The sequence below is a fragment of the Danio rerio genome, chromosome 14 (assembly GCF_052040795.2).
Source record: "Danio rerio strain M-AB ecotype USA chromosome 14, GRCz13ab, whole genome shotgun sequence".
Taxonomy (NCBI): domain Eukaryota; kingdom Metazoa; phylum Chordata; class Actinopteri; order Cypriniformes; family Danionidae; genus Danio; species Danio rerio.
The window spans coordinates 40,735,281-40,754,458 of NC_141034.1; the positions used below are offsets into that span (position 1 = coordinate 40,735,281).

Below are 19,178 nucleotides of genomic sequence, written 5' to 3' on the forward strand. Positions count from 1 at the left end.
TGTTAGAATAAACCCAAAATCACTGTTAAAATGCAGGATGTTTGGACTGAACTGAACTTAAACACTAAAACCTGAACCACACTGTTCCAATTACTATGACCATTTATGTGAAGCTGCTTTGACACAATCTACATTGTAAAAGCGCTATACAAATAAAGCTGAATTGAATTGAATTGAATTGAATGTTTTCTAAAAGGTCTCACCTGACTCCTCTTGTCTTTCATTGGCCGGAAGAACATATAATTGCGTCCTAAACTCACGCTATTGGTTAAGACTATGTTTCTGAGTGGTCTAGTGAGTTCCACAATACTGTACCTTGATAATTTTATCCATTAATGTTATCTATTATTTATTAGATGCTGGCAGGAGGATGTGCTCTATACACTTTTGCTTCATTTCTGCTTAGGTATGTATGTAGAGTTTTATTTTGAGCTCTGTCATGTGACTGATCATAACTATATGCAATCCTGCTGTCCATTTGTTCTACCTTGTCAGATTGTCCTGTCTCCCATTCAAAAAGTGGGCAGCACATTTTGATAACGCAATATGCTACCATCAGATTATGCTACCAGTTTAAATTCTAATGTGGAGTAGTGTGATATGAAGCTTTAAAATTGCCCTACCTTATCCCTAACCCTAACCTCAGAACTATTCCAATACAGTGTTGGTAGCATAATCTGATGGGTAGGATAAAATGTCAACACACCGGCAACAGAAAGTGAAATGCATTTATATATATTAAGTTGTTTGTGGATGTTTTTTTTAATGTATTGATTTGTATTAATGATTAATTGTAGTGTGAAATTATATTTCACTTTAAAATAACAGTTTTTTGTTTAATTTTCAGTGTCATTACTCAATGACTACGTGTACATGGACATCACTAATGAAATGATTTAATCTGAATAAAACAATAATATGATTAAGGTGTTTATTTCTAGGTCCTGTTTAACATGTTATAGCACATAATTCGATTAATGCCATTGCGTCAGCATGATATCCACATTTCCTCCGGAGTTGCATGTTATTTCAGGTGTTTCATTCTTAATTTGTTGACTTTAACTGCAGTTTGGCACTTTCACCTTCATTCTGGAACATTTCATGCATGCCCCTCGTGACAAACGAGATGTTGGATGCAAGTATGAACTGCTGGAAGAGTGTTGTTTTAATGGAATTTGATGAAATTTTTGTTTAGTAAAATTCTGTTTAGTTTGATTATGAATTTAGTCAGATTAAAGTAATCAAAAATTGCTGTTTACATGGTAGACTCTTAATCAGGGTATTGTCTTTATCATATTAAAATCGGATTATTGGTGTCCATGTTAACATACTCAATTTTTTCCATCTATCAGAAAGGATTCTTACATGAAGAATTTGTGCTCAAGTAACATTATCATTAGCCTATTATTATTTGTTACTCTATTATTATTATTATTATTATTATTATTATTTTAAGGGGCCAAGCATAGAGGCTACATAGAAATTGTAGCCATTTGTGTAGTTCTTTTTATCTTTCCTATGGAAGTTTAAGGTAGTTAATAGCAGCGTATTGCAAAAAGTTGTTAAATTCAGCACACAATTACAGTAGAAACACTTACCACTTACTCATTGTCTCTGTTGAGCCAACACTTGTTCAAACTTCCTCTGAAGTTTGTCCAAATAATTTTTTAAGTTGCAAAAATAAATGATTTGATGCTGTGATTGCAATCCAGTGTTGTTACTTTCCATCATGAAAATTATTGTCTTATTTTTTTAAATTGGATCTTTTTATAACATACATGTTTTCATTGTAACTTTTGATCAGCATATTGGATCCTTTATTAATAAAAATGCCTTGTACAACATGCATTGTACAGTAACCACTCATTATTATTTGAAAAAAATGAATTAAAACATTAAAAAAAACTCAAAATTTGCTTGGTGTCAGGAACACAATTTAATATTTTTTCAAAGACATCAAGTTAAATGGTTAAATCAGGGGTGCCCAAACTCAGGCCTGGAGGGCCGATGTCGTGCATAGTTTAGCTCCAACTTCTTTTAATACACCTGCCTGGTTTATCCAATTGGGTTTGGAACTAAAATCTACAGGACAATGGCCATCCAGGACCGTGTTTGGGCACCCCTGGGTTAAAAGAGCAGTCCAATGATTTTGAAAACAGGAACATTTTACAACTCCCCAATTTTTGAATTTATTCACCCAATCTCCAGGTCTGATGGGAACACTTTTAATTTATCTTAACATTGATTATCGAAACGGATTAGACATCTTGTTAAAGAATGACCAAAAAGTTTCAATACTTTACCTGAAGTATTTAAAGCTGCTCTCTTCTGTGGTCTTATCATGTTCTAAGACCAACAGAAAATTAAAAGCTGCTTTTTTCTAGGCCAATATGACACTTTACAGTCATTCTGGCGTAAAAGTTAAACATGACCTGAAAATAGTCCCTAACACCAAGCCCTACACTTGCACCATCAGTTAGAATCTGTGTAATATCTTTGCGCCTGCTGCAGCCATGGTACAGCAGAGAAGTTCTTTGAATGTTACACTGTAATGAGAGTTTTATCAGCCCAGAGCAAATTATCTTTTCATTTTCTGCCAGTCTTTGTAAATGATATAACCACAGAAGAGTCAATCTTCAAGGAGTCAAGAGTCAAGAAAAATTATTTAAACTTTTGTGTGAGATGCTAATACACTATCTGACAAAAGTATTTTCGTCCATCCCAGTTGTAAAAGCAACAAAAGTATAACTTGACTTCTAGTTGTTCAATTGAAAAAGTGGCTGAAGGTAGATTTTTCCAATGAATCATCTGTTAATCTGCATCCCAATCATCACAAGTACTGCAGAAGACTTATTGGAGCCCGCATGGACCTAAGATTCTCATAGAAATCAGTCGAGTTTGGTAAAGCAAAAACCATGGTTTGGGGTTACATTCAGTGTGGGGTGTGTGCAAGAGCTCTATAGAGTGCATAACAACCTTAACAGCCTGATGTATCAAGACATTTGTGCTGCCCATTACATTACAAACAACAGGAGAGTGCAAATTCTTCAGCAGGATAGCCCTCCTTCTCATACTTCAGCCTCCACATCAAAGTTCCTGAAAGCGAAGAAGGTCAAGGTTCTCCAGGATTGGCCAGCCCAGTCACCAGATTTGATTATTATTGAGCATGCCTGGAGTAAGATGAAGGAGGAAGCAATGAAGATGAATCCAAAGAATCTTGATGAACTCTGGGAGTCCTGCAAGAACACTTTCTTTGCCATTCCAGATGACTTTATTAATAAGTTATTTGAGTTACTGCAGAGATGTATGGATACAGTCCTCATGGTACAGCTCATGGTAGTCATACACAATATTAAGCTAAGCTAAAAGTGCTCCTGTCAGACCCAGTGACCTTCTAAATGGATTGAAAATTGGAAAAAACTAAACTGTTTAACTTTAAAGGAATTAATTAAAGTTTTAGATGAAATGAAAGTGCATATTCTTGTAAATAATTAAACAAACATGCTAGAAGAAGAACAAGTAAATTATTCCCTAACAGCTAAACCATGACATTCTAGGCTGTGACACAAACAGATGTTTTGATGGAACCACAATCTTTTTTTTTTCCAAGAAAACTAGCCTACAAATGTCTTGCTCAATTATTTATTTGAATGGTTCAGACAGGACAAGTATAATAACATCAAACAAATTACACACTACCTTCAGTATTTGAACCTGCAACACACAAACACACACACGCACATGCACGAGTGAAAGGTCATAAACAACTTTCATCTCTTCTCCTTCCTCTCCTTCGCTCCTTTAATATTTGCAGCACGTTCATCAAGAGCGAACAACAGAATGAGTTTACATGACAGACAGCTTTTTTGTCTTTGATACGGTGCATATTGTCTCTGGATAAGATTTCTGTGGTTGGAACAGTAGCGATTAGACTTTGGTGAATTTTTCTCATTTGTGTGTGCTCAGCGGGGGGTTTGTGAGATCTTTGAGCACCTCTGACTTTGAACGTTCCTCATCTGAAGCTGCAATGTAAATCAAACTGTAACTTCAGCAAGGTGAACTCTGAAACACAAAAGCCTTTCGCTTCTGTAGTAGCCACTGCTAGTCAGAACACGTAGCTGCATATACGTGAATGGAGAAAGTAAAGGTGTGAGGTGTATAGTCGAGCTGGGGATTTATTATATTATATTATATTATATTATATTATATTATATTATATTATATTATATTATATTATATTATATTATATTATATTATATTATATTATATTACATACAACAGTTCTATCTGGTTCTTGAATTGGCTCATAGGCATGTGATATTCTATGAGTAACAGCACTCGTCCATCCTCTTAACCCTTCACGCTTGTATAGGGGCGTAAATCCCTGGGGGGATGGGGGGACATGTTCCCTCCCATCCAAGGCTTGTCTACCCCCCAAAAAAAATAATTATTAAAAAAAAAACTCTGAATTGTGAAAAATATATGTATATATACCTAAAATAATTGTCTAAGTACAAAGAAAACCGCATTTATCATTTAAAATGCATTTAGAAACAGTTGAGTTCCCCCTCCCCTTCCTCAAAGTGGTTCGGTCCACTGTGTGCTTTTTTTCCCTCATCTCACCTACTAACACACAGGCACACGTCAGTAATTAAGTACGTAATAAAATCTCTCTCTTTTGAATGTTGTAGTGCTTAAACCATAGTAATATTGTGATCTGCTACAGAGAAATACTGGGAGATATCTCTCTAGACTGATGGCTTTTCATGCAGTTCAGCCATATAATCTTAAAATGTGAGCAAAATCTTTAGACATTACGCTCATCATTTAAATTATATAAATGTTTTTATTATTTTATTATTTAAATATTATTTAAATACTAGCTCTAAAATGACGTTGGTGAATTAGTAACGGCTTTTGCTGCTCTTATGTCAGCTGCAGATGTGAATGAACGGCTGAAGAAAGTAGTTTCTCTTACAAAAGGGTTTTTAGACTCTCCATGTTTGATTTTCTTTTTTATACACACGGTTATGCCATCAAACTGTTGTATAAATGGAATATCACACTCGTAGCAGTGCAATGTTTCTGTATCGTCACTGCGGGACACCAATGCACACCTCCTGCCAGTGCTGATATACAGCCACATCGTACTGCTACTCGTTTGATATTGCTCATACATTATAATATATTTGAATTGGTGTATATTTTAATATTTTTTTAACAAACAGTCTAATACATTAGCTGAGTTGGTCATTTTCCCCCTTTATTTCAGCATCTTTTAGCAATAATATTTATTTGTATTGTGAATTATTTTGTATATATTTATTTTCTGGTTTCACCTTATTTTTAATTTGCATTATAGCAAGCATGTTGTATTTTTAGCTTATGCTTTTTTATTCAAACATTTTTAGTCTATTAATTTATTTCTATTTATTAAATTAGTTATTGTATTATAATTTTTATAATTTTTATTTGTGAAGTTAATTTGTAAACTTATTTCGAGAGGATCACATGCTCATGATTGACCACAGCTGGTCCCACATTAGCTAACATGATTCACCAATCAGATGATTCCTGACTCACTATAAATAACCAGAATTTCTTACATCAGTTATCTTTGTTTTGTAAAATCCCCCTTTACATCACTACTCCTCCCTCCTTCTAGAAAGGGTGACACGGCGGCCTAGTGATTAGCACTAATCTAGTCTAGTCCTTACCAGGCCAGTCGACGTTCATGTGCAGAGTCTACGCTTCCCCAGGTTCCCCAGTTTCCTCCCACAGTCAACAGGTGATATAGATGATATAGGCGAACTGACCAAAACAAATTGGCATCATAGATGAGCTCTTAATCAGCAGTACATCTCTCCATAGCAATCCCTAAACTGTCCCTAACCATAAATAAGCAGGGGCATTCTAGACGTACCTAAGCTCAAACTCCCCTCTCGCCCTGCAAACAGAGAGGGAGCCCTGGGCTCAAGGATCTTTTGAACTCAGGGCTCTCTCCCGGTACAACATGCCAAAGACTCTTTATAATCAATCATCAAGTGTGAACTCTTAAAAGTGGTTTTAATATATTTTCAATACTTTTATTATTAATTTTACTTTTAATTATATAAAATTTATTTAAAATATATTACATTTTTTTGTTCTATTTTAATTGTGATCATTTTATTTGTAAGTAAACCTATTTTCCTTTTGTGAACTAGATTATATCTTTTATGTGCATCATATATCTTTTCATTTAACCTTCATTTCAAATTAAAAATATACTTTTAAGTTTTTAGTTGAACTTAAACCGTATAACCCAGTTTCGAAGTGTAGAATATATTAATAATACACACAATTATAAATGTTGTGAAATCAAGCTGGATGTGCAACAAGAAAATTATATATGGGAACTCATTTGTTGTCTATTAACAGCACAGCCATTAGACGTGTGAAGAGAATCAGGCACCCTGGAAAAAACATTTCCTGCTGTGCAACAAATATGTTCCTCTCCTCGTCATATTCTCAAGGTGATTAATTAGCATTAGGCTGAGGCATGCAAAATTTATGATGGACACGCTTAAACAGGGTAAAACAACTGTGCACACTGGTAGATAAGGGACAGTTTTGTCAATCAAAGAGGATTGGTTAAGATATTAAGGTGAGAAACTGCAGGCAAATCTGTCAATTTTGAGATTGGAGGCCTGAAGTGTTTTTTTTTTTTTTTTTTCAGTCTGAAATAAAGAAAACATCCAAAATACAAATTTAAATCTTTATTTTCTTGCACTTTTTCACTTGGTGTCTGAAAATTTCAGTTACCATATATATTTGTAAAGGCCGCTTTTTTTTGCTCCTGCCATAAATCACGCAGTTATTGCAGATCTCCTGTTCCACCACATTCCAAAGGTCCTCTATTGGATTGAGACCTGGTGACTGTGGAGGCCATTTGATTACAGTGAACTCCTTGTCATGTTCAAGAAACCAGTCTGAGATGATTTGTGCTATTTGACATGGCATATTGTCCTGCTGGAAGTAGACATCAGAAGATGGGTATACTGTGGTCATAAAGGGATGGACATGGTCAACAACAATTCTCAGGTAGTCTGTGGGATTGACACAATGCTCAATTGGTACTAATGGACCCAAAGTGTGCCAAGAAAATATCCTCCACACCGTTAAACCACCACCACCAGCCTGAATTGTTGATGCAAGGCAGGATGGATCCATGTTTTCATGTTGTTGATGCCAAATTTTGACCCTTATATTTAAATGTCGCAGCAAAAATCGAGACTCATCACCCCAGGCTACGTTTTTCTAATCTTGCATTGTCTAATTTTGGTGTGACTATGCAAATTGTTGCCTCAGTTTTCTGTTCTTAGCTGACAGGAGTGGCATCCGGTGTGGTTTTCTGGTGCTGTAGCTCATCTGCCTCAGGGTTCGACGCGTTTAGAGATGCTCGTCTTGTGCTTAAAACTCCCAGTAGATCAGCAGTTTCTGAAATACTAAGAAAAGACTGTCTGGCACCAACAACCGTGCCACGTTCAAAGTCACTTAATTCACTTTTCTTCCTCATTCTGATGCTCAGTTTGAACTGCAGCAGATCGTCTTGACCATGTCTACATGTCTAAATGAATTGAGTTGCTGCCATGTGATTAGAAATTTACCTTAACCCGTGCGTGCATATCCAGAAGGTTTTTATATGTTCATAAATAATTTGCCTGAACATTTAATTCCGCAAAAAACTAAAATTGTATTTTGTTTCTGGACATTTTAATGTGTTTTTTAATGCAGTGTTTCTCAACCCTGTTCCTGAAGGCACGCCAATAGTACACATTTTAAACTTCTCCCTATACACTTGAAACACACCTGAATCAACTCATCAGAACATTAGAAGAGACTCTAAAACCTGAAATAAATGGGTCAAATAAGGGAGACATCCAAAGTATGTCCTGTTGGTGTTCCTGCAGGAATAAAGTTGGAAAACACTGTTTTATTGTGCTATTATGTATGTAAAATAATGCGCATTTAATGATATAACACCCCACTTTTATATATAATCATACTATTTTACAAACTTACAGTACAGTTTAGAACTTATAATACCAAAAATGGTAATGTAATCAAGGGGAAAGTATTACTGTTTGTTGTTCCCCTATTCATCTGCAGCCTTCATGCCTTAACATGTTATTTTGTCTTGAAAATCTTTCCAGCACGATGCGAATGCATATATGGTGATGGCAGATTTTTTTTCACACCACTGGGTATGGCGTTTATCTGTGCAGAGAAAATGTGTCATGACCTTTCAATTCCCACTGAAATCTACCTATTTTACTTGCTTTCCGATTCCTTGAAACCATCTGTCAAGTCAATCTGTTTAGAATCTACCAGGAAACTTTAGTCGCCATGGGGGGATCCTGTTTGCGGGGAAAAAAAAAATGTGTTTGTGACTATAGTAGCAAAACATTTCATGGCCATATGCATTCACTGGCTTAATACCTCCGTAACCAGTTGCCTTATGCTTTAGTAAATGGATTGGCTTATGTTTCATTGGTTCATAAAGAGCAGTTGGTATTTGATTCAGCATGCTGTTCGTTTGTTTAAAGTAGCTGACATCTGTTTCATACTTTAGTAATGCCTTAAGGAGGCTTTGTGGTCTTCTCGGGCTGATTCGGAAAGCTAATCCTGAATTGTTCATCTGAGGCTTCGCATGCTTCTGATTTTATTTTTTAGGGGCTTCTATAAAAAGTATAATATAAAAAGCATACTAGCTATGAGAGGTATGTAGCACATATAAAGGCCACTGGAGAATAACTCATTTTTTTATGTATATGCAATGGTCTGTGATGCAAAACAAGAACAACAACATCCACTGAAGATGGAATACACAAAAGACGTCACATACTGTACCACATCCACTCACTTTGAGCTCCTTTAAGCTTCCAAGCCTTATTCAATTCAATTTTGTTCATCTTTATTTCTATAGCACGTTTAAAATGTAAATTGCGTCAAAACAGCTTTACATAGAAGTTCTAGTAAATTGGAACTGTGTTATTCCCGTTTTCAGAGTTGAAGTTCTGTTTAGTTCAGTTCAGAGCGGTTTAAATTTTACTGCTGAAAGTCCAAACACTGAAGAGTAAATCTATCGATGCAGAGCTCCACAAGTTCCAAACCAAGCAAGCCAGTGGCGACTGACAAGGAACAAACTTCACCAATTGACAAAAGTAAAGGGAAAAAAAAAATCTTGAGAGAAACCAGGCTTTATTGGGCAAAATCATTTCTCCTCTTTTGTGATTTGCAGAGTCTGCATGACGATTGCAGATTGGTGGGTGGGTCATCTCACCTTCTTTATGAGCACCATTGTATGGTGCTTATAAAGAGTCCAGGATTCTGTCTGAGGAAAGAGCTTGATTATCCAGACGTCTCTGCCTGGTGGTTTTGATTTATTTTAGTTTGTTTTGGATCATGAGCTCAGTACACTACCATACACATGCTTTTCACTACTAACTTCCATTTATACTGACTTTGATTACATTAAATACTTTTGTTAATTATACGTTTTGTTAATAAATCATTTCTCTTATCAATTTTCCTGCTTCGTATTGTCTCTCTAATGTTGAAACAGTGAGGCGGTTGGAACACCTCTATAGTTGTCGCGCGCGTTCTGATCAGCTGTGTTGTCGCACGCGTACTCAAGAGCGGTGTTATCGCACGCCTACTGAAGGGCGGGACCGAGGGTGTGTCGCGTCGCGGGGGCACTTTTGATCATTTTGTAAGGGCACTTTCTATGCAAGACTAAAAAGGGCATGTGACAGGTTGAGCCCTATGTGTGCACGTGCCTGTCTATAGCCAAACTTATTGTGCAGAGCTGCAGTCTAGGCACCAAAGGCTGGAGAACTCTGCATGTCCATCGGGGAGAAGCTGCAGGTCTGAGTAGGTCACCAGCGGGTGTTCAGATGAGCTCACAATCTCCACTCCTCCATAACCACCACGGCATCTACTCAGGATTCTGCCCTCTTTTACCCTTCGATACCCCAGTACCCTAATCTCCAAACCACCAAACCTGACACAGTTTAACATTTGGATTTAATCTCGTTTATTAGATATTTCATATGGTATAAAAGTCTACAAAAAAGCCTAGTGTCTCCTAAATCTCCAGTGAAATGAGATTACAGGGATATTCTCTGTGTGATACTCAAATCATCTCCTAAAAAAATCCAGTGATGCTCCTGTGACCTCCAAAAATAAATAGAGCAACCTTTGTGTGATACTCTAAACATCAACTACATAAACTCTAGTGATCGCTATGTGATACTTCAAGGATTTCCTAGATTAACGCTGTCCTTCCAGTTCCACCTTGATTTAATGATGCTGACAGCAGGGTTCTGGACTCCTCCAAAGGGTCTAAAGCTTTTTCAATCAGCTTTTTCTTGGCTCCTTGATCTCCACAGTTCCAGTATTGGTTTGGAAAGAATGCAGTTCCAAATGGGTTCTTTGTCGTTGTATGCCCAAAGAACTGGCTCCAAACTAGGCAAAGTGGTTCTTACTGTAAGAACCGATTGGATCGCAGGCTGAGGGCATGGTTATTGTAATGCGATGAACAGAAACTGTTTTGAGACATTTGAAACATAATGAAGAACACATTATGTGTAAATTGTCCATGCAAATTATGCCACACATCACAGACATATCTTCCTCCATTGTATTCTCCATCTATACAAATTTTGGCATGATCACGTTACTATTATCGCCCGCAATCTCTGTCTATACCACTGCATGAACACGTTGGAATTACTGTGTTTGAATTTAGATTCACTAAGTTATTGACATTCATAGAAACACATCATTGATGCCATGTTTGTATTTGGGGTTTCCCCATTTGTGTTGGATGTATGCAGTGACATTAGACTGGTAAAGAAAGCAAGCAGTTCTTAGAAGACAATGAACTAGCTCCAAACCAGCAATAGTACTGACTCCGAACTAGCATGTTTCATGCTGATGAAGTCAAAGCTCCACTGTCTCATATTCTCTACATCTGACCTCAGCAAAGGATATAAATAAAATAAACTCACCTTTGTGGGGATCTCCTTGTAAAACAACAATGACCTTCCAGTGAATTCCTGCAATTTCTGTTTGAAACTAATATTCTCCTTGAGGGACTCCTGTGCCTTCTGTTTGAAACTCCAGCAATCTACTAGATATTTCGCCCTGCAAGTAACCTTGCCTCGCGAGGTTGCAGTTGTTTCCAGTCACACTCTAGACTCCTCTTCTCTTCATCCTAGAAACACAAGAGACATTCATATCAGTCATTGCCATCATCTTCATACACTGCATCTCTCATCTACCTTTGCTTGCTTGAATTGCCGTTTATAAGTGCTTGGGTTCGTCGAATCTTATGTCTATTCACAGTACTTGACATCTATTTAAGTCTAAAAAGGTATGTAATTTTGAAATTGAAGTTGTAAGTGAGCAAAATGTCATTTGCTTCTAGTTTTTCCAACGTTTTCTAATTCTGATCAGGGAGCATGCATTTTTGAGTTCATCTAGAGATTCCTCCAGAGATGTTTTAACCCTACCATGTGCTGTAGTATGTGATGTACAAAAAATGTAAAAAGTAAAAAATCAATAAGCAAACTGACAAGTAACATACTCCCTTTAAGCTAGCAAGTTCACTCAGCGGGTCGTCTTGTTAAAGCCTTCAGGCAGCCAGTACAGTATCTACTTGAATGGAAAGCTGTTTGTCAAGATTGCCTCATATGCCATATCAGAAATACAATCTGGCAAGTTCTGCATTTTGCTTCTTCAGCTTAAATAATGGTAAAGCAACATTTTCAGGAGCTATTTTACATTCACCAGGAACACCTGTTCAGCTTAACACAAATGTCTAATCAGCCAAAACCATTGCAGCAACTGCTGATGTGCTGTATATCATTGATTCATTCATATTCCTTTGGCCTAGTCCCTTATATAATGAATTGCCAACTATTCTAGCCTATGATTTTGCAATGGATGCCCTTCCAGCCACAACACAGTACTGGGAAACATCCATACACTCTCACATTCATACACACACACTCATACAGTATGGCCAATTTAGTTCATCCAGTTCACCCATGTACCACAAGTCTTTGGACTGTGGAGGAAACCCACACAAACATGGGGAGAACGTCCAAATTCCACACAGAAATGCCAACTGGCCCAGTCAGGACTCAAACCAGTGATCTTCTTGCAGTGAGTGCTAACCACTGAGTCACCATGCCGCTCACATACTGTATATTGTTCCTCATTCACCATTCCCTACATTCGTACACTAATATAGAAGACTTGAAGGAGTGAATGTAAATGAATCAGTGAATTCGAGCATGTTTTGTTTGTGCTTTGCTGGTTGATAAACTCCTCAGATGGATTTGCTTTTAATCTTCTTAGTCAAACCCTGGGTTATTTAACCCTTAGCAAGCTGTCTGTTAGTAATGAATCAAAGCTTTTTGATATATGCCATGTATAAAAATGTTACTTTTCTAATATTTTATTTTGAAAGTTACACTGATATGATTCTACTGTGCGCCAACCTGATTTTACTAAGTAGTACATGTTCCTGGATTAACATCTATGTTGATCCTGTAACAACATTCCAATCATCCAATCATAATTAAAAGATACGTTTACAGTTTATGTTGAGTTTAGGCTTACGGTTTATGCACTTCTACACGATTGTTATCCAACTATTATTCCCCTTTGATTTTGGGCATAATTCACAGTTATGGTTGGGTTTAGGGGTATGGATTACATTTTCAAACAAAAATGGTGTTTCAGGATCGCATTGTACTTAGTAAAATCATGAGATGCTTCTGTTGTGGATGCTGTCTTGTGCAGTGCAATGTGGGATTGACTGAGTGCGCTTTAAAATATCCATCCTGAAATAGTTTCTCTCTCAAATAGTGCACTATTTATGGGTATAAGAGCGATTTTAAATACAGCCATAGTAAAAATGATCTGGCATTTAAACAAAGCTTTAGAATGGTGAAGAAAAGTTGTCATGTTTTGGCTGTATATTTAAAAATGTTGCTTCTTGTGTTTCTTTTCACTGACTTACTATTTTGACAGTGTAAATGGAAATTATTGTGTACTGTATTGTACCACACTGTATCACTCAGTGGAAAGGAGCTTTACATAGCATGTTTGTTGATGCCAAACAGGCTGGTCTGAGTATTTCAGAAAGTGCTGATATACTGGGACTTTTTAGCATTTTAGCATCTGAAAAAGCGAAAATCTAAAGTCAGCAGTAAATCTTTGGCAAAAATACCTTGTGAATGTCAGATGTAAATAGGCAGATAGAAAGGAATACCTGAAATAACAACTCAATACAATCGAGCTCTGCAGAAAAGCACCTCTGAACACATCCAACCTTGAAGCAGATGAGCTACAGCAGCAGAAGAGCACACTAGTGACAATCCTGTCAGTATAAAAGAGCAAACTGGGGCTTAAGTTCACACAGGCTTACTAACATTGGCGAAAAAGTTTCCTAGTCCGATGAGTCTTTTTGAGGCAACATTTGAATGGCAGGGTCAGAATTTGGCATAAACAACATGAAAACATTGATCCATCCTGCATTTAGCAGTTCAGGGTGCTGCTTGTGGTCTAATGCAAATTTTCTTGGCACAATTTGGAACCTTTACTTAAGTTGAGCATTATTTAAACACTATAGCCTACTTGAGTATTGTTGTTGATCTGTATGACCAAAGTGTACCATTTGTTTTGATGCTACGGCAGTACTTTACCCAATAAAGTGTCTGGTAAGTGTACACATTTCAAAATACTATGAATAAGGCAATATTATAATTTCTACAACCCCTGTATCAAATGTTGTAATTTTTCTAATTTGCTTATCTCTGATTGTTCCATCTTCTCCTCTTTATTCTCCATGTACTAATAGAGACTATAAAACAATGCTGTAAACGAAAGGTTTTTCTGTGTTTTCTGTTCTCATTATGCGTTTTCTTGTTCATTAAGAAAGAATGAATAGTTTGCATGGCATTTGACCTGCAGTATCTCTATAGCCGGAGGGTTGGAGATGTGATTTTGTGTGCAAAAAGCAAAGAGCTACTGAATACAGGTCCCTCGTCATGCCCTTGTCACTGCATTTGTTAATAAGCCACAGGACTATTAGTTTTACCTGAGTCAGGTAATCATTACTAAACCAATTTAATTTCCGTGCTGGGGAAATTATTGGCAAGGAGAGAACAGGGTAGGCAGAGATGAATCTGAATTCCACTTATGTAATGAAATGTGTGTGGAGTATTGATCCCTAAGGTTGTTTTTCAGGTGCCTTGCACTAGTGTCTTGCTCTGCATTAAAGTAATGGCTTTATAATTCGGCATTTGTCTCCCTCCTCCTTCTCTAGATGGATGCATTGTCAAATATTTTAATATGATACACATGCAAATGTACATTTATTTTGGTTTTGTGAGGTGTCTGTATTTCTATAGAGACAGAACTAAACTGATTTGTACTCACTTAAAGCAGTTGTTGTTAACCTTTAGGATTTGAAGTCATGTTTGTCATCCATCCATCCATCCATCCATCCATCCATCCATCCATCCATCCATCCATTCATTCATTCATCATTTGTGTTCAAATATTAAATAAAAGCTCTCAACTAGGGTTGGGTACTGAAACCCGGTGCCATTATAGCACCGGTACCTTTACTGTTTACCGTTATATACCGGATCAAATCAGCATATGAATTTAGGTGCCTAATTTCGGTGCCACTGGTGCTGCGACAAGGACACATGAAGCATCAAGGGTTGCATCAAAGGCATACATAGGTACGCATTGTCACAATATGTTTAAACATTTATTTCTAAAGAACTTTAGGACAGGCGATTTCAGGCATTTGTTGTTGTTGCTTAGGGAACGGACGCACACAACTCTCTTCAGATCAGCACGAATGATCGTGTTCATCAAATTTGCTAAAACTAAGCGTTTTAAAGCGTATTTTACAAGCAAGGATTATAGTGACGTGAAGCAGATGCTTTACAAAACTTGCGTGTAAGGGGAAACACGTCAAACTTAATGACACATCTGAGGGCTCAAAGGCAGATGAATGCAATGCATCTCTGACACAATCTCGCACTTTCAATATAAGTACATGGACAACAATGCTTCAATTTTAATATGATTAAGACAATACTCTGATTTAGATTCTAGACTACCATGTAAACAGTGATTTTTGATAACCTTAAAAGGACCACAGAAAACTGCATCGCTAAATGCAGAATTTTTTTTTTCTTTCAATTTAACTTGAGGTATCAATTTCCATTAAAAGACCACTCTTCCACCAGTCCCTGTGTCAACAAGCTTGGCCCCCCTAAATTTGGATGCGTATATTTGTATATTTGTGTCAAAACGCCACGGAGAAGCCAGATCAGCCATCGGTGGCAGACTACGGAGATATGACTGATGCCTCTCACTGCACGCTCTAGGTCTCATGAGCACTCGTTCTCTCGGGCACTTGCTCTCTCTGTCAGTGACGGTGCTGCACGCATTAGCCTAGTTTCCCTCATTCGCCAGAGGTTGACGCCCAAATTGAAAACCGTTAATATCGATTTTAACACTTTTAATATACGAAGTGCTCGGCTATGCAGAGACTATTAATAATCAGAAATCTAGTATACATAGTTTTACGTGTTGAATTTACAAACAGTTGGCAAGTAACAAAGAACAGATGCAACACATTGATCAACAATACAGTCACCACAGCTTTACGAATGATTTACACAATTTAATCTGCTCATGTTTCATGAATGCTGTGATGGCATCTTCCATGTTTATTTGACCCTCACGCTTCATAATTCATAATTGTGAGAAAGCAATTAAAAGTCAATGAATATAAAAGAATTAAGGAAAAAATGTAGCCACATTTTTATGGCACACAATCTCATCACACCCCAATTTTGCAGTCCTATCAACACCACATTGGAGGTTTGAGGCCAGTGTGAGAACCCTTGTCATAATGGGATGCCATCTAAAATCAATGTTACTCTCTTTCATGTCATTCCAAACCTGTATGACTTTCTGTCTTCTTCAAACACAATAGAAGATAGCTGGAAAAACAATGGAGCCCAATCAACATTTGACCCCATTTGTATCAATTTTTTCAAAAGACCTTCTTTTGTTTTCCGCAGAAGAAAGAAAAGCACACAGGTTTTGTAATGACAAGAGGGTGAATAAAATAATGGCTGCATCGCTCAATGATGAATTTTCATTTTGAGATGAATTACCTTTTTAGTCAGAAGAGAAAGGCATGGAGAGGATTCACTAAGAACACATTTCACGCACTGACAGAGTTTATTTGCACATGATGTTTGTGCTGTTTCAGTGAATAGTTCACCAAAGAATTATGCAAATCTTAAACTCTTAAGGTTTTATATTGGTGCTGACGGTTCCATGAAGAATCGTTCCATGAATGGAACCTTTTTATTAAATGAAATTGTTCTTTAGAATTTTTATGTACAAAGTTATTTTAAGATCTATTTTTTAAGGTAGAACCCAAATTGGCTCAACTCACCAAAAATTATTATTTGAAGTTGAGTCATTTTTATTAAATAGTTTTACGTTTACTTTACAATCCGGTTGTTAGCTGTGATGTATGAAATTTTGTTTACGGGTCCAATTCGCTACTCATTTTAAATGAGAAAATATTTGTTTATGACCACTTTTTAGCCATATCACACATTAAAGTGAATTTTATATAAATTCATGGTGTACACCGTGAACGCAGCATGAATGTCTCTAGACTTGCTGCATCTCAGACACCAATATTTTAACAGTTTATGAAAAAATTCATTACCATTGGATATTAGGCATGGATATATACTGTTGAAGTCAGAATTATATGCCCTCCTTTGAATTTTTTTTTAAAAATTATTTCCAAAATCATGTTTAACAGAGCAAATACATTTTCACAGTATGTCCGATAATATTTTTCCTTTTGGAGTTATAAAATTTTTAAACACCATTTTAAGGACAAAATTATTAGCCCCTTTAAGCTAATTTTTGTTTCGATAGTCTACAGAACAAAAAATCAATATACAATAACTGACCCTAGTTAACCTAATTAACCTAGTTAAGCTTTTAAATGTCACTTTAAGCTGTATAAAAGTGTCTTGAAAAATATCTAATCAAATATTATTTACTGTCATCATGGCAAAGATAAAATAAATCAGTTATTAGAAATGAGTTATTAAAACTATTATGTTTAGAAATGAGTTGAAAAAAAAAATCTTCTCTCCGTTAAACAGAAATTGGGGAAAAAATAAACAGAGGGTCTAATAATTCAGGGGGGCTAATAATTCTGACTTCAACTATATATTGCGATCATGATTTTGTGAAAGTATTAAATTGCTTTGTAAACGTTTATTATTACCATTTGTTTAGTCTGCCCATACAGTTTGATATAGTGATTGGTCCCAGAAACCACTTGACGTAACGTCACACTTAACAAGCAGATACTGTTTCAAATATAACAGCACGGTGGCTCAGTGGTTAGCACTGTCACCTCACAGCAAAAAAGTCACTGATTCGAATCCCAGCATGTTTTCTGCGTGTTGACGTGGGTTTCCTCCAGGTGCTCCGGTTTCCCCCACAGTCCAAAGACATGCGGTACAGGTGAATTGGATAGGCTAAAATTGTCCGTATGGTATGAGTGTGAATGGATGTTTCCCAAAGATGGGTTGTGGCTGGCAGGGCATCCCCTGCGTAAAAATGTGCTGGATAAGTTGGCGGTTCATTCCGCTGTGGCGACCTCAGATCATTAAAGGGACTAAGCCGAAAAGAAAATGAACGAATGAATGAAAATGTAATTTTAAATAAATGTTTCTTTATATTGCATTTGTTTTACCATGCTACTTATTGATACAAAATCACTTGATGGCATTGCTTTGAAAACCTCAATCAAACCTCAATTTTAACCTCTAGCCTTGCATACTGTAGATTCATATGTGTGAGAATAAACCACCAACTAATTTCCATCAGAAGTCAGAGCTGTAATACTCACTTATGCTTTTTCCCATCTTTCTGCAATCTAAATAAAACACACATTACATTTTCTATTTTTTTTTCCCACCATCAAGTTCAGTTGTAACCCAAGCAATTTCAATAATTGACTATAGGCCTCAAGAAACATGCGAAAGATACTCTTGTTTTTTTTTTTTTGATGTTGCCTCGCTCCAAGAAAAGAGCGGAATCTTGACGATGCATCTGAGTGAGATGAAAGCCTAATTATTCACAAAAGGAGGAGGAAAAGAACGGGTTTAATTGGGCTGAGAATGAATCTATGCGGAGAGAATGCAAGTATTGTGATAGATGGAGTGTGTATCTCCTTAGACACTGCAGAGGGAATTATAATGTTGGGGGGTGTTCATGGTGGGTGCCAACTATCGTGACTCACAGTATGCTTGCTCAGAAGAAAAGAAAAAAGAAGAGAGAAAATGACAGAGGGAGAAACCAAAAGAGAGAGATACAATCAGCCAGTTAATCATTAAGGTTGTGCCCAGCAGGAAGTCTTAACTGAACCGCGCTTAAATCTTCCTCACCGTTCACTGCACTATAGACAGCTACATAATTATTGAGTCCACATGCAAACCATTAGCTGCGTTACGGGCCGACTTGCGAATTTAACTAATAAATAATAATATCGCAAAAATCATTTTAGAGAGAACAAAATAATCACTTTCTGGGAAAATGATGAAGGAATGGACATAGACCTGTGGCTCTTTAATTACATGTAATAAATGACTTTTGGAATGGAGTAAAGGTAAAAGATTTTAGATAATCATTAGCTTGTAGGTACTGTAATACTATGTAATCATTTTGATGACAGGGTTTGACTTTTGAATCAACAAAAAACACAATAGTTTTATTTTTATTTTATTTCTACAAACATCCAGATTAGAGATCTTGTATTGAGTAAGATGCTTTTGGTGCACTGTTTTGTTCATGTCTCATTACAGGAATCAAAATTACACACCTCAAGGATAACTCACAGCTGTTTGTTTTGGTTAGTAAAATGTGTTTTATGCCTGCCTGAGCTATGTTTGATTATTTCATGTACAGTTAAAGCAGGAACATTATGAAACAAAATTACATTTAAGATAAACAGACAGTTTAATTTAGACAATTTAGCCCATTTTTTATTC

The 19,178-nt window shown here is 36.5% G+C and overlaps 1 protein-coding gene and 1 long non-coding RNA gene across 2 annotated transcripts in view; both read left to right on the top strand.

Moving 5' to 3' along the window:
- Positions 1 to 19,178, top strand: part of si:dkey-237h12.3 — a 312,347-nt gene that overhangs the window by 22,622 nt on the left and 270,547 nt on the right. The gene's annotated exons all lie outside the window — the stretch shown is intronic.
- On the top strand, positions 357 to 922 carry LOC147840862 (uncharacterized). Its single transcript, XR_015507820.1, has 2 exons — positions 357 to 406; positions 848 to 922. It is a non-coding gene; the product is annotated as an uncharacterized LOC147840862 (long non-coding RNA).